Below are 12,591 nucleotides of genomic sequence, written 5' to 3'. Positions count from 1 at the left end.
ATATTATTCATCTTTCCAATATAATTTTTTTTTCTATTACCGTCATCAAAGGAACATATTTCACTGACACTGAACCAGTCAGTCAATCAAAATGTGTTACTGTTCCAATTGCAATCATCCTATAAGCCGCGTTATATCCTTGTGTATGTGACAACTGCTTTCACACTATTTCTTCATCCACGGTTTCTTCTATTGCATGTATTACGTCTTCGCAACGATGATATAATTCCAATTTGTGTGTTGCAATACATATTATTTGACGGAAGTTGTGAACTCGACATCAACTGCGGTAGGGTGCACAATTCTCATAAACCTGAAAGGTTCTTCGTAATACTGGTAGAATTTGCGAACGTATTTGGCGCTCATGGCGTGCAGCACTTAACAATAACAAACTGTTCTCTGTTACTTCAATTGTACCATAATGTAACACCCTTGTTATTTCACTGCTGAACGTTTAGGTGAAGGTGTGGCATACGGTTTTTTTCGGAACGGAATTCATACTTCAGATTTGCAACAGCAGCCTCCTACTCTGCCGTATCACTTTCAGAACATCTTCTTTTAACATCTAATAACGTCGTAAAATTTTCGTGCCTCCTTGCTTCTGTGCAACCATTAACTCTACAAGACCACTGACGTTATTCTGCGTTTTTTCTCGTGTGTACTTCTCATGCAGAACATCATAAACTTTCGTCTTCATACCTACTCTTTTCCCTACACCTTCAGCTTCAGAACCCTCCTTAATAAATAATTTCTTCAGTTCCACACACGCTACTATTCTTGATTCTTCACAACAAATCATTTCAATACAAAACATCACTCTTCTTATCCATCCTTTAAAAATATTATTACCTTTTAAAATAGGTCTACGTCAAAAAATCACATGTCCAAAACCAACACAATCTTGCACAGTCACCACGTTGTGTTCAGTTCCTTGGTTGTCAATCAAAAATCATATCAGTACTTGTCCTTTTTTTGGGGGGAGTGAGTTTCTGTTACCTAGAGCACTTACAATACGGATCCCGCTCACCGGAAACCTTGGCATTAGTCCTACCTCAATTTTCGACATTTGTTTGAATAACTTGGACGCTATAGCAATTGTTTGGCCCCCATTGTGCACAAGCATACGTATTTTAATACCACACACTTAAGCTTCTATTAGGGCTATAACACCTCTTTAAGTACTACTTCTCGCATGGGATCATCCCAGATTCCTCACCGTTCGTGTGAGTTCCACCTTCATGACGGCATCATCCAAAATTTCTCTTCTCTTGTGTTTTCAATGTCTCGTTTTCTACGTCTCTATTCGCAATTACTTCAGTACGATGTAGCTACAGAAAAAGCTCTTACATTCCGGTGTGGTATTAACGGAAATTTCCTTTGTACCGTAATCGACAGTATCTAAATCAGGATCTCAGTTAATTCTTCACGAACAAGATAATCTACAACACGCGTTTTCAGCCATTGTTTCTTTGTAAATAGTTTCATCGTTCCATCCTTTCGTGAGTAATTATCTGATGTTAATATTATTTCTTATTTTAATATTTATTTTATTTATTTTACTTATTTTAATATTAATTCTTTTGTGGCGGATACTTAAGAATGATTCCAATTTTTCATAATTTGTTCCAAAATGGTGCATATAAAAATGGAATTTTTCTCAGGCTCATACCTCGGACCATATGTATACGTATATCCAACAGATGACTCGTCTTATTGTAACTATCCTGCAGTACAGTGTCAAAATTGAATATTACACACTTCCTCCATCTTAAGCAAAGAGAGGAAACATTTGGTTCTTCTTGCATTACATGTTGTCTACGGTGTGCCTTAAGGGGCTTACGGAGGCATCGGTTTGTGGGCGGTTGCTGAGAAAACGCGAAAAGACATTTTTCACAGTATTTTCGCCGTCAGCAGAGGATATCTAAATAACTAACCGCAGCAAATTGTTCAAATTCTTATGGTATATTGTCTAGGCATTTAGTTAGAATTCCAACAACATTGACAGTTCCCTTGATATCTTTATCCGTTTCTGAGTTACAGAAGTTCATAATAATCTTGTACTCGTAAACTACGCACGTATAATCCTGTGTGACGCGAAAACATAGTTTATAAAATGACGTAGCATAGAGAAATATGCTGTTAAGTGTCTTGGTCATCATCAGAAGGGTTCTGGGAGCCCCATGTTATAGTACTGAAGCGTATACAAATTGTTTGTGCACGTAAAATCCTGTCCGACATATCCTGCTTCAGCAGGGATAACCAGCGGAAAGGTGCTCGTATAACAGTAGAAAAAAGCGAATATGCTCTTCGTTAAGAGACTGATAAGGGGGTACCAGGTGCCTCATTCTACCTCCCTCAGCTTTTCAATATTTTCCCAAAAATTTTGACTTGGAAACATATTTCGCTCTTTATTTATGCTGAGAGAGAAGGATGCAGGGACAGTTGGAAAGAGACGGAAAAGTGATAAATATTAGAAGATTGTAGGCAGTGGTTGTGTTATATAGATAGCGAAGGAGACAATGTCAGCGAGAGAGAGAGAGAGAGAGAGAGAGAGAGAGAGAGAGGGGGGGGGGGGGGGCAGCGGTAGTGGAACACAGTTGACAATGACAGAACAGTCCTGAGAAAAGAGTGAAGGAGATAGTGCCAGTGGGAGAGGAGTAAAGAGAAGGAAAAAGTCGAAGTGGGTGAAAATGGTTCAAATGGCTCTGAGCACTATGGGACTTAACTTCTGAGGTCATCAGTCCCCTAGAACTTAGAACTACTTAAACCTAACTAACCCAAGGACCTCACACACATCGTAGCGGTCGCGCGGTTCCAGACTGAAGCGCCTAGAACCGCTCGGCCACTCTGTCGGGCGAAGTGGGTGAGAGCCAGTTATAATGAGAGACATAATCCGTGACAGTGACAACGAGGAAGAGAGAGATGATGACAGTGAAAAAGAGACAGCAGCAGTGGGAAGGAATGAATGAGATAGTAGCAGTAAGAGAGAGAGAGAGAGAGAGAGAGAGAGAGAGAGAGAGAGAGAGAGTGAGTGTGAGTGAGTGAGTGTCACTATAGAGCAGCAGTATTAGTAGTAGTAGTAGGAGGAGGACAGAAGGAAGGGGACTGTGTGTGTGGGTATGAGCCACTTAATGCGATGAATTTGTGTGTATGAGCGAGGTACTGACGGGAGCTTGTGGAAGTGAAAGTTGAGTTGCATGTCAAAAAGACCGCGGATACGTTCGAACATCAAAAATTTTGGGAAAATTTTTAAAGCTACTGAGGAAGGTAGAATGAGACAGCTGTTATCCCAGTTTTCAGTCAGAGCATAATCGTCTATTTTGTCTCCGATAAGCGCTTTTTTCAGCTTTCAATAGTTGTCTTCTTCTACCACTAGACTTTCCATGCATGAGTTTCCTTATGAATCTAGATAATGCAAAAGCTCTTTCTCTTACGTTAGTTCCAGTTAACCTGAAATGCGTCTTTCAATTATTCCACACATACACTACTGGCCATTAAAATTGCTACACCACGAAGATGACGTGCTACAGACGCGAAATTTAACCGACAGGAAGAAGATGCTGTGATGTGCAAATGATTAGCTTTTCAGAGCATTCACACAAGGCTGGCGCCGGTGGCGACACCTACAACGTGCTGACATGAAGAAAGTTTCCAACCGATTTCTCATACACAAACAGCAGTTGACCGGCGTTGCCTGGTGAAACGTTGTGGTGATACCTCGTGTAAGGAGGAGAAATGCATACCATCACGTTTCCGACTTTGATAAAGGTCGGATTGTAGCCTATCGCGATTGAATTCTTCATTGAATTCTGCTGCTTCTGCGTGAGTTTGTGTGTGCGAACAGTGTATTTTATGTCGAAGATCGCTAATAATCTTAGCAGTACCCCAGTAAGTGAATCTTCAAGTTCGCAATGACTTTCTTTGCTCTCGTTATTACTTGCTTCAAATGTTTCCAACTTTTGAGTCACGCTTTGCAGAAGTTGAACAGCAGTAGATACCGGGCGTTTTTATTTGCAGTGTTGACTGCGCTGCTGGCGTATTAGTTTAGGAATTAAATTCTCTAATGACATTTCCACAAAAATTAATATGTTTCCATGACATTCGTCGCAACTACTCGGTGACCATTGGTCGACAATATTCAGTGGTTCACGCTATTCATCACTGCGTCTGTATATTAACGTTAGGCTACAACTATTTCAAGTTTAATTTACAACCGTCACTGTAGTGAATGCGATGGAGTGGGCACGATATCCTCACAAGCTGAGCATTCATAAACTATTAGAAAAAAATACCGTGATAGGTTTTTCTTAAGTTCCCTTGTACTGGAAACCGACTCAAATGGAAAAGTATCGTCATAACAAAAATTGCCATTTTATTACCACATGCGTTTTCTATAGACACCAAGATTGATTTACTTATTAGGGAATGAGACTCTAATTGTCATTCCGTACAGATTTTGAAATTGGTTCTGCAGGACCCATTACGTCTACTAATGTGTAGCGTTCAGCTGTTTAATGATGTATGGATCGGCAGGAGAGGTCGAGCCTACTACTCGCGTCTGCGAGCCTGGCTAATAATTGAGCGGGTAATTTTCTGCCGTAATTGCCCAGACGTTAGGAAGCTGTGAATCAGAAAGCAGCGGAGTAGGTATCGATCGCTTTGAGGGAACATCTTGTCATGTGATGTTAGCCTACAATCTACAGGGTATCCGACCAATTGATATTGCCGTAGTGATGGACAGGTTTGAAGCGAACGGACGGGATGTGCTAAAACACAGGGCCCTAATCTAGATTTAGAACAGGGTGCTGCAAATGGAACAGTCGGTTTAAAGAAACCAGGGGTTGCTCCCCTGGAGCATTTCTACTTCTCAAGGTGCTGGCGGAGCGAGAAGGGACGGAAGGTGAGTATTGTAACGTAAATGGGTGCCAGGGGAGGGGAGAGGCTACTGGGGTAGACGTTGTGAGTTTGCTTTCTTCTTTTATTTGCTGGCAAACAAATATGTGGGTTAACTTAATTTCCTAAATACTGATACAATAAACGTGACAGTTGAATTCAACACCTTTGACTAAAATGATACACTGACTTTTACTTCAAGGTGCGACCAGAATAACTTAGACATATAAATACAAAGTGCTTTCAAATATAATTTTGTAAGAATTAATAACTTACCTCCCACCAGGTTTTCTAATATCAACATGTGTTGTGAATAAGCGCTCATGAAATAAACAGTAACTGATATAAGTTCGTAGGCTTCCACGGCAAGTGTCATTTTCAGTAAAATAATTTCGGATATTAGGCCGCGTCATTATAAAACTTTAACTAAATCGCCTGCTTTCGACCGGCATGCAACAGCTCCGGAGAGAACTGTAGCAAGTCGGTCAAAGTATCGAGAATTTAGTTGCTTTAGTGTTTCTAAAGACGTGGCGTAATACCCAAAATTATTTTATTCAGTCAAAGCTCCGACAAAGAACTTCAACGAGCCGACTGGGCCCGGACCCCGATTTAGCAGCAACGAAATGTCCTTTAGAGACTGCTGTAGCTGCGTGCATGTTGTGGTACGAAGTGCCTGTATTCGATGGAGCACGGTGGAAACTTTTGGCTTCCTGTCAGTAAACAGTGCGCTATTCCAAAAATATTTACTCACAATGTCTGAGAAAAATAAAGGTTTCAACAATTTTTTCGAGCGAAGACTTGCAGTAGGGATTCGTTCCTTGGCCTGCAAATGGGCAACTACCATTGTCTCACTTGTAGAGATATTTTCAGATGAAGCTATAAACCACCTTGGAAATACATTGTGGAGTTAATAAGTTTCCTTTAATTTACGTCTACGTTTTTAATGTTTGAGGCCTGTGAGTTTATATACGTCATATTTGAAGGAAGTGTGTTTTGTGTTATGATTGGTCAGTTGTATGTTTGAATGGGGAAATGCCATTTTTTATCTGAGTCTGGTGAGTGTGACGAAATTAGCGGACTATCTCGTCATCAGTATAAACTTAGAGATTTGGACGTTCTTATGTCTAGTAGAATGATGTATCCAATTGTCTCTTGGTGGTCATCCATCCACGTGTAACTGCTATAGCATGTCAGACTTTCCTGTGTCGATCTCTGAAATTACTATCGCGACTGTACCTAACGGTTACCGCTGTTGAGTTGCTGTTCTACACATCATCCCATACAAGCAAACCAATTGCGTCTTCACCTATGGTTACTCGTGCCGCGCATGCCTGCTTTCCTGCCCCTCAGTTAATTCGCTGCAAATAATAACCTGTCGCTGTGATCCTGCAGTCAAATAGTCTTTGCATTGGCTAGAATTATGAGTTAATAAAATAGACAGAAATACAAAATAAAAGTTAAATGAATAATTTAATTACAAGAGTTCTCTTCTAACGCCTATAATTGATATACACGACAGAAAATTATGTTGAATAACGTTTATTCAAGAAAGGACATCTCAAAGTAGGTTCTACGGTAATCGGTTAAAATACAGACAAAAATACCCTTATCAGCACAAACAGGTTCAGAGTTTAACATGATGATACACAAATTGACACACATGATACAAAGAATAGTAACTCATACTCTGTCGTCCGTCCTCAATTGCGTAATGTAATCGGAAAAGTTTACAGACCTGCTCTGGAGCATATTCAGACCTCTCAAAATTTAAAGCCCCATTAGAAATTAAAGTATGGTAACAGCTGTTCGGCACCCACAATAAACACGCAGACGACCGAATCATGTATGTTATTGCAGATAGGTCTGCCTTCATCCAGAACTCGCGTAAAAGTGGCCAGAATCGCTCCCTTGAACTCTTCACTCCAAAAGTTCTAGTCTCCACTTGACTCCTGTAATACTCCGCTACTGTCTATTTTCCCATTGGCTGAAGGCCGTCCCCACTAAAAATACGTTGTTCATCATTCTACACACATCACTTAACTCAACATGACCACTCCCAGGGGCTCATCACTCTTCGGTGAGTACGTGTTTGGATACCATGGGGCCCCAGGCTTTGCAGCATTGCTTCCTCTTTATGTGCTGCACGGATATTCCTTTTGGTGCACACCCTGCCAGGACTTGGTTCCTGATCATGGTCTTGAATTCTAGTTTCGCTCTCGGCGCTATCTTCTTTCCATTAAAGATTATATGGTCCTCATTATTGGGTTTGACCAGCCATATTTTCCAAATTTCACAGAAGTGCATGTTGTGCAGGGAAGGTCGCACGCTGTGGTGTACACTCCGCCTTTGTGCAATTCTCCCTGGCACGTTTCCTTCTTCCTGTTTTGTGTAGCCCTTCACACCCACTACCGGGTGACATACTATGCAACATTCAGTGAACGGGACCTCTCCAGTATCCTAGTCCAATAGGTCCGAACCATATTCACAACTAAATGCTGAAACATCTCTGTGGATTGCCAGCATCACATCCTTGCCCTCTTCAATCAGATCTGGCATGAGGGCGAGTTCCCATCACAGTGGCAAGAAAGTGCGACAGTTCTGGTTCTGAAACCAGGTAATGGATCCCTCAAGATGGACAGCTACCTTCCAATCGGCCTTGCCAAAGTTCTCTGTAAGCTGCTCGAATGCATGGTGAGCAATTGGCTGTGTTGGCCTGTTGAGTCTCTGGGCCTTTAGGGTGCATCTCAGGGCAGTTTTCCCAAAGCCACTCCGCTGCTCACAATTTCGTTCACATGAAGTCCACAATCTGGACGGCACCTCATCGCTGTCTTTTCTCGACTTACAGAAGGCTTATGACATGACATGGCGTCACCACATCCTTACTAGGTTACATGAGTGGGATCTCAGTGGTCCACTCCCGATTTTTCGATTTTTGTCAAGAACTTCCTGTCGCACCTAATGTTCCGGATTCAAGAGGGCGCTTTGATCAGTACTCCCATATCCAAGAGAACAGGGTTCCGCAGGGTTCTGTACTTAGCGTCCTCCTCTTTCTGGTGGCCATCAATGGTGTAACTGCAGTTGTGCGGTCTTTGGTGTCGTGTTGTATATATACTGATGACGTTCGCTTTTATTATTGTTCCTCTGGTACGATTGTTGCTGAGCATCGCCTACAGTGTGCCACACGAAAGGCGCAGTCATGGGCTCTCACCCATGACTTTCGGTTTTCGGCTGCCAAGTCTCATGGTACGCACTTCTGTCATCATCGTACTACCCACCCACACCAAGAGCTTTACCGAGACGATCAGTTACTTCCTGTAGTTTGGACTCACAGTTTTTTGGACTGTCTCCAATTCCCAGCTGATGTGGCTTCCCCACCTTCGCCAACTTAAACGAAGTATGGCAGTAGTGCAGCTTGTAGGAGCGAGATTCTTGCTGTCTAGCTGTAACTCGCTGCTAACTACTTGGAAAGAGAATGAATATTGTTAGCTGCCAGTGGCTAGTGGAGGGGGATGTGCAGAATGGCTGAAAATTGGGCCAACTTCTTACATGACGCTGACTTCAGCTGGGGTGCAGTCGCTCTACGTTTTACAGCTCTACAAAGCCCTGATTGTCCCGTCTCGATTATGGGAGTTTCGCATATGGTTCCCCATCACCCTCAGTGTTGCAGATTCTGGACCCTGTTCATCATTGTGTGGTTCGACTTCTGAACTAGCCCTGTGAACAGCCTTTTAGTCTCAGCTGGAATCCCTCCATTACCTATCAGGCGCCAACAATAGGTGCTGAATTACACTATATGCATTCATATCGTCCGTGAGCATCCCAACTACCATTCTTTTTCCCAGTAAGGGAGATCCACCTCCGACAACAGCGACCCAGAACTGGTTTGCAATGCTCCACGCCTCCAGTATCTCTTTTCAGAACTGCAGCTTCATCCGCTGTCGCCTCTGGTCAGGGAGACGTTACATTCTCCCGCATGGCTTGTGGCCCAACCTTTGGGTTTCTCAGGGTCTCCTTTGATCCAAATTATTCCGTTGACCCTACGATTTTTCGCCGGCTGTTCTTGGCTGTCCTTGAGAAGTATCTGCGTTTGAAAGTCGTATTCACCAATGGCTCAACAGTCGATGGACGAGGAGACTTTGCATGCACACATGCATGGTGCAGTGAGCTCCACTTTCTGCCAAACAGCTGCAGGATCTTCACCGCTGAATTGATGGCCATTGAGTTAGCCCTTAGCCATATTCGTTCTTGAACTGTCAAGAGTATCCCAATCCGTGGTAACTCCATTAGCAGCCTTTTGGCTATAGACCAGCGCTACTCTCCTCACACACAGGTTATGGCTATCCAGGATCTTGCCTCTAGCCTCCATCAAGCTGGGCAGCCAGTCTTTTTCGTTTGGATCCCGAGTCATGTTGGGATTTCTGGAAATGAACGCTGATTGCTTGGCCAAGCTGGCCACCAGGATGCCGATTCAGGAAATGGAGGTCCCAGAAGCGGACTGTGGGTCCTTAGTTTACCCTCGATTGCTGGGAGTCTGGAGCTCCAAGATTGGTCTGTCCTGACCTTTTCCCCCCTCCCCCTCTCTCTCCCCCGCCCCTGCCTGGTCTCTACCCTTTCCACCTTCTTAGTCTCTTTATTCTTTTCCATTTAATGGTTTAATGCCTTGTGTTGACTGATCTCTTACCAACTTGTCCATGCTGACTTTTTTCTGGGCTTTTATCTCGATTTTTGTTGTGTGAGTTACACTTAGGCTTTCCAGGATTTGCATTTCGCTTCCTTCCTTTGATAACTACTCCTGATTTGCCACATAACGAATAAAGGAACTGATAATCTCGCAGTTTAGTCTCTTTCATTGTAGACGAACCAACCAACCATCTATCAGCATGACCATTGCCTGGACTAAACTAATATATTACACCAATATTTAAATAAAGAAAGGTTCTAAATATTTAGTTACACTCAGATCATTCACACTAATTAGAAATAAAGGTTTGTTCAGAAATAAATAAGCTAGTATTCTTGCACAAACGCGCTCACGTTAAATGACAACGAATTATTGTTAAATTTTGTTTAAACAATCATTTCTGTTTTCTTTACAGAAGCATCTTGGGGAGGTCTTTCCAGTTGCGGTGCCCAGTAACACATGCGACTCACCACTTTTAATTGGCACAATTTTTTAATAGCACTTGCAATCAACATGTGAATGAAGTTACTGGGAAAATAGTATCAGCTGTTCGTTAAATGGGTACACAAGAATGTCAAGATATGAGGTATTCAAGCTGTAATCATTTGCTATGAATACGACGTTTTGACAAACATTTGCGTAATAAAAAAGATGGTAAAAGTTGTCATAAGTCAGTATATAAAATAGGTACAGATGAGTCGCTGTCAGAGGTAATAACTATTGTGCAATTCTATCATCTGAGATATCGTTTGTTGAAGTTGCATGAACCATTTAAAAGTTATTAATTCAGAGGTTCAATGTGAAACTATTTAGTCACTGTAAATTATTAACTTCTGCAGTTTTAAAACTATTTCAGTATTGGTGTGTTATTGGATGCACCTCATTTTTCTGAGATCGCAGATGTATTCAGATTTGCTTTAATTTTGTTGTAAGTTATTATATGCTCTCGAAGAGCTGTAGGAAGCCATCTTTCAGTTTATTTGAAACTCCGCCATTTTTGGTGCATCTCCTGCGCAAAGGCCATGCGGGCATCAGCCGTCCAAATTTCCAGTTTTGGAATGTACTCATTTTCGGCGATGCGCTTCTTGTCTCTGCATGTAAGCACACGTGGGGCGGCCCCGTGACGTCCTTGTCCCACATACTCGTGCCCAGCCCAGCAAGCAAATTAAGCTTTTGTCAATTCCTGCCTTCGGTGGGCGAGTAACACTATAACATACTCGTAACATTACACTATTTATAATTTCATGATATGGTGTAACCCATGATTTTTATTGTGTGGTTGTGGTGTGTAATGGACACATTCAAAATTTCATCTGTTTTAATCACACTCGTCTCCTAAGTGCGTTAGAATGGTTGTTAAAGACTAAGATATCAAGCGCTCAGAAAAATCGTATCATGAGATTTACACCATCTCTCTACTAGACATAGAAATTTTCATTTTTGCCTTGCGTTCTGAGTAATGTACAATTCGAATAGTTAGTGAAATATATTCGCAATTAAGGAAACTTTCTGACATCGGCATTAGGTATGATGATGTTACCTACGAGGGGCGTTTGAAAAGTCCGTGCCAAGTCCGAGAGGTGGCACCGCCGGCGCGTATTGAGGTCATGTTTAGTTAGTAGCATCTTTGGAAAGAACGCACACCAAGTTTCAGCCATATTGGCCTATTTCTTTGTGTCTGGCATTCGTGAGAATCAAGGGAGTCGAGTGATTGTCAAAAAATGGACGAAAAAAGAATTTCTTGTGGTGATTAAACATTATTTTATGAAAGGCAGAACGCCTTAGGAGACTGAAGGGAAGCTTGATGAACATTACGGTGGTTCTGCACCTTCGATTAGAATAGTTTATACGTGTTTTCAAAATTTTCGGAGTGGCCATATGGGCACAAGTGATGCTGAACATTCTGGACGCCCTGTGGAGGTTACGACTCCAGAAATCATTGATAAAATCCATGATATGGTGATGGATGATAAGAGTTAAGGTGCGTGAGATTGCTACTGCTGTGGGCATCTCGAATGAACGGGTACATAATATTTTGCATGAACATTTGGACATGAGAAAGCTATCCGCAAGATGGGCTCCGTGATTGCTCACGCTTGACCAAAAACGGAATCGTGTGAAGTGTTGTAAGGATGGTTTGCAGCTGCTTAGGAAGAATCCGCAGGACTTCAAGCGTCGTTTCGTCCCTGTGGATGAAGAATGGATACATTACTATACTCCTGAAACCAAAGAACAATCTAAACAAAGGGTTACCAAGGGAGACTGTTGTTGTTGTTGTTGTTGCGGTCTTCAGTCCTGAGACTGGTTTGATGCAGCTCTCCATGCTACTCTATCCTGTGCAAGCTTCTTCATCTCCCAGTACTTAACGCAACCTACATCCTTCTGAATCTGTTTAGTATATTCATCTCTTGGTCTCCCTCTACGATTTTTACCCTCCACGCTGCCCTCCAATACTAAATTGGTGATCCCTTGACGCCTCAGAACATGTCCTACCAACCGATCCCTTCTTCTAGTCAAGTTGTGCCATAAACTCCTCTTCTCCCCAATCCTATTCAATACTTCCGCATTAGTTACGTGATCTACCCATCTAGTCTTCAGCATTCTTCTGTAGCACCACATTTCAAAAGCTTCTATTCTCTTCCTGTCCAAACTATTTATTGTCCATGTTTCACTTCCATACATGGCTACACTCCATACAAATACTTTCAGAAACGACTTCCTCACAGTTAAATCTATACTCGTTGTTAACAAATTTCTCTTCTTCAGAAACGCTTTCCTTGCCATTGCCAGTCAACATTTTATATCTTCTCTAATTCGGCCATCATCAGTTATTTTGAACCCCAAATAGCAAAACTCCTTTACTACTTTAAGTATCTCGTTTCCTAATCTAATTCTATCAGCATCACCCGACTTAATTCGACTACATTCCATTATCCTCGTTTTGCTTTTGTTGATGTTCATCTTATATCCTCCTTTCAAGACACTATCCATTCCATTCAACTGCTCTTCCAAGTCCT

Source organism: Schistocerca cancellata, chromosome 5, assembly GCF_023864275.1.
Source record: "Schistocerca cancellata isolate TAMUIC-IGC-003103 chromosome 5, iqSchCanc2.1, whole genome shotgun sequence".
Taxonomy (NCBI): Eukaryota; Metazoa; Arthropoda; class Insecta; order Orthoptera; family Acrididae; genus Schistocerca; species Schistocerca cancellata.
Note: the sequence above shows the minus strand (reverse complement) of the source record.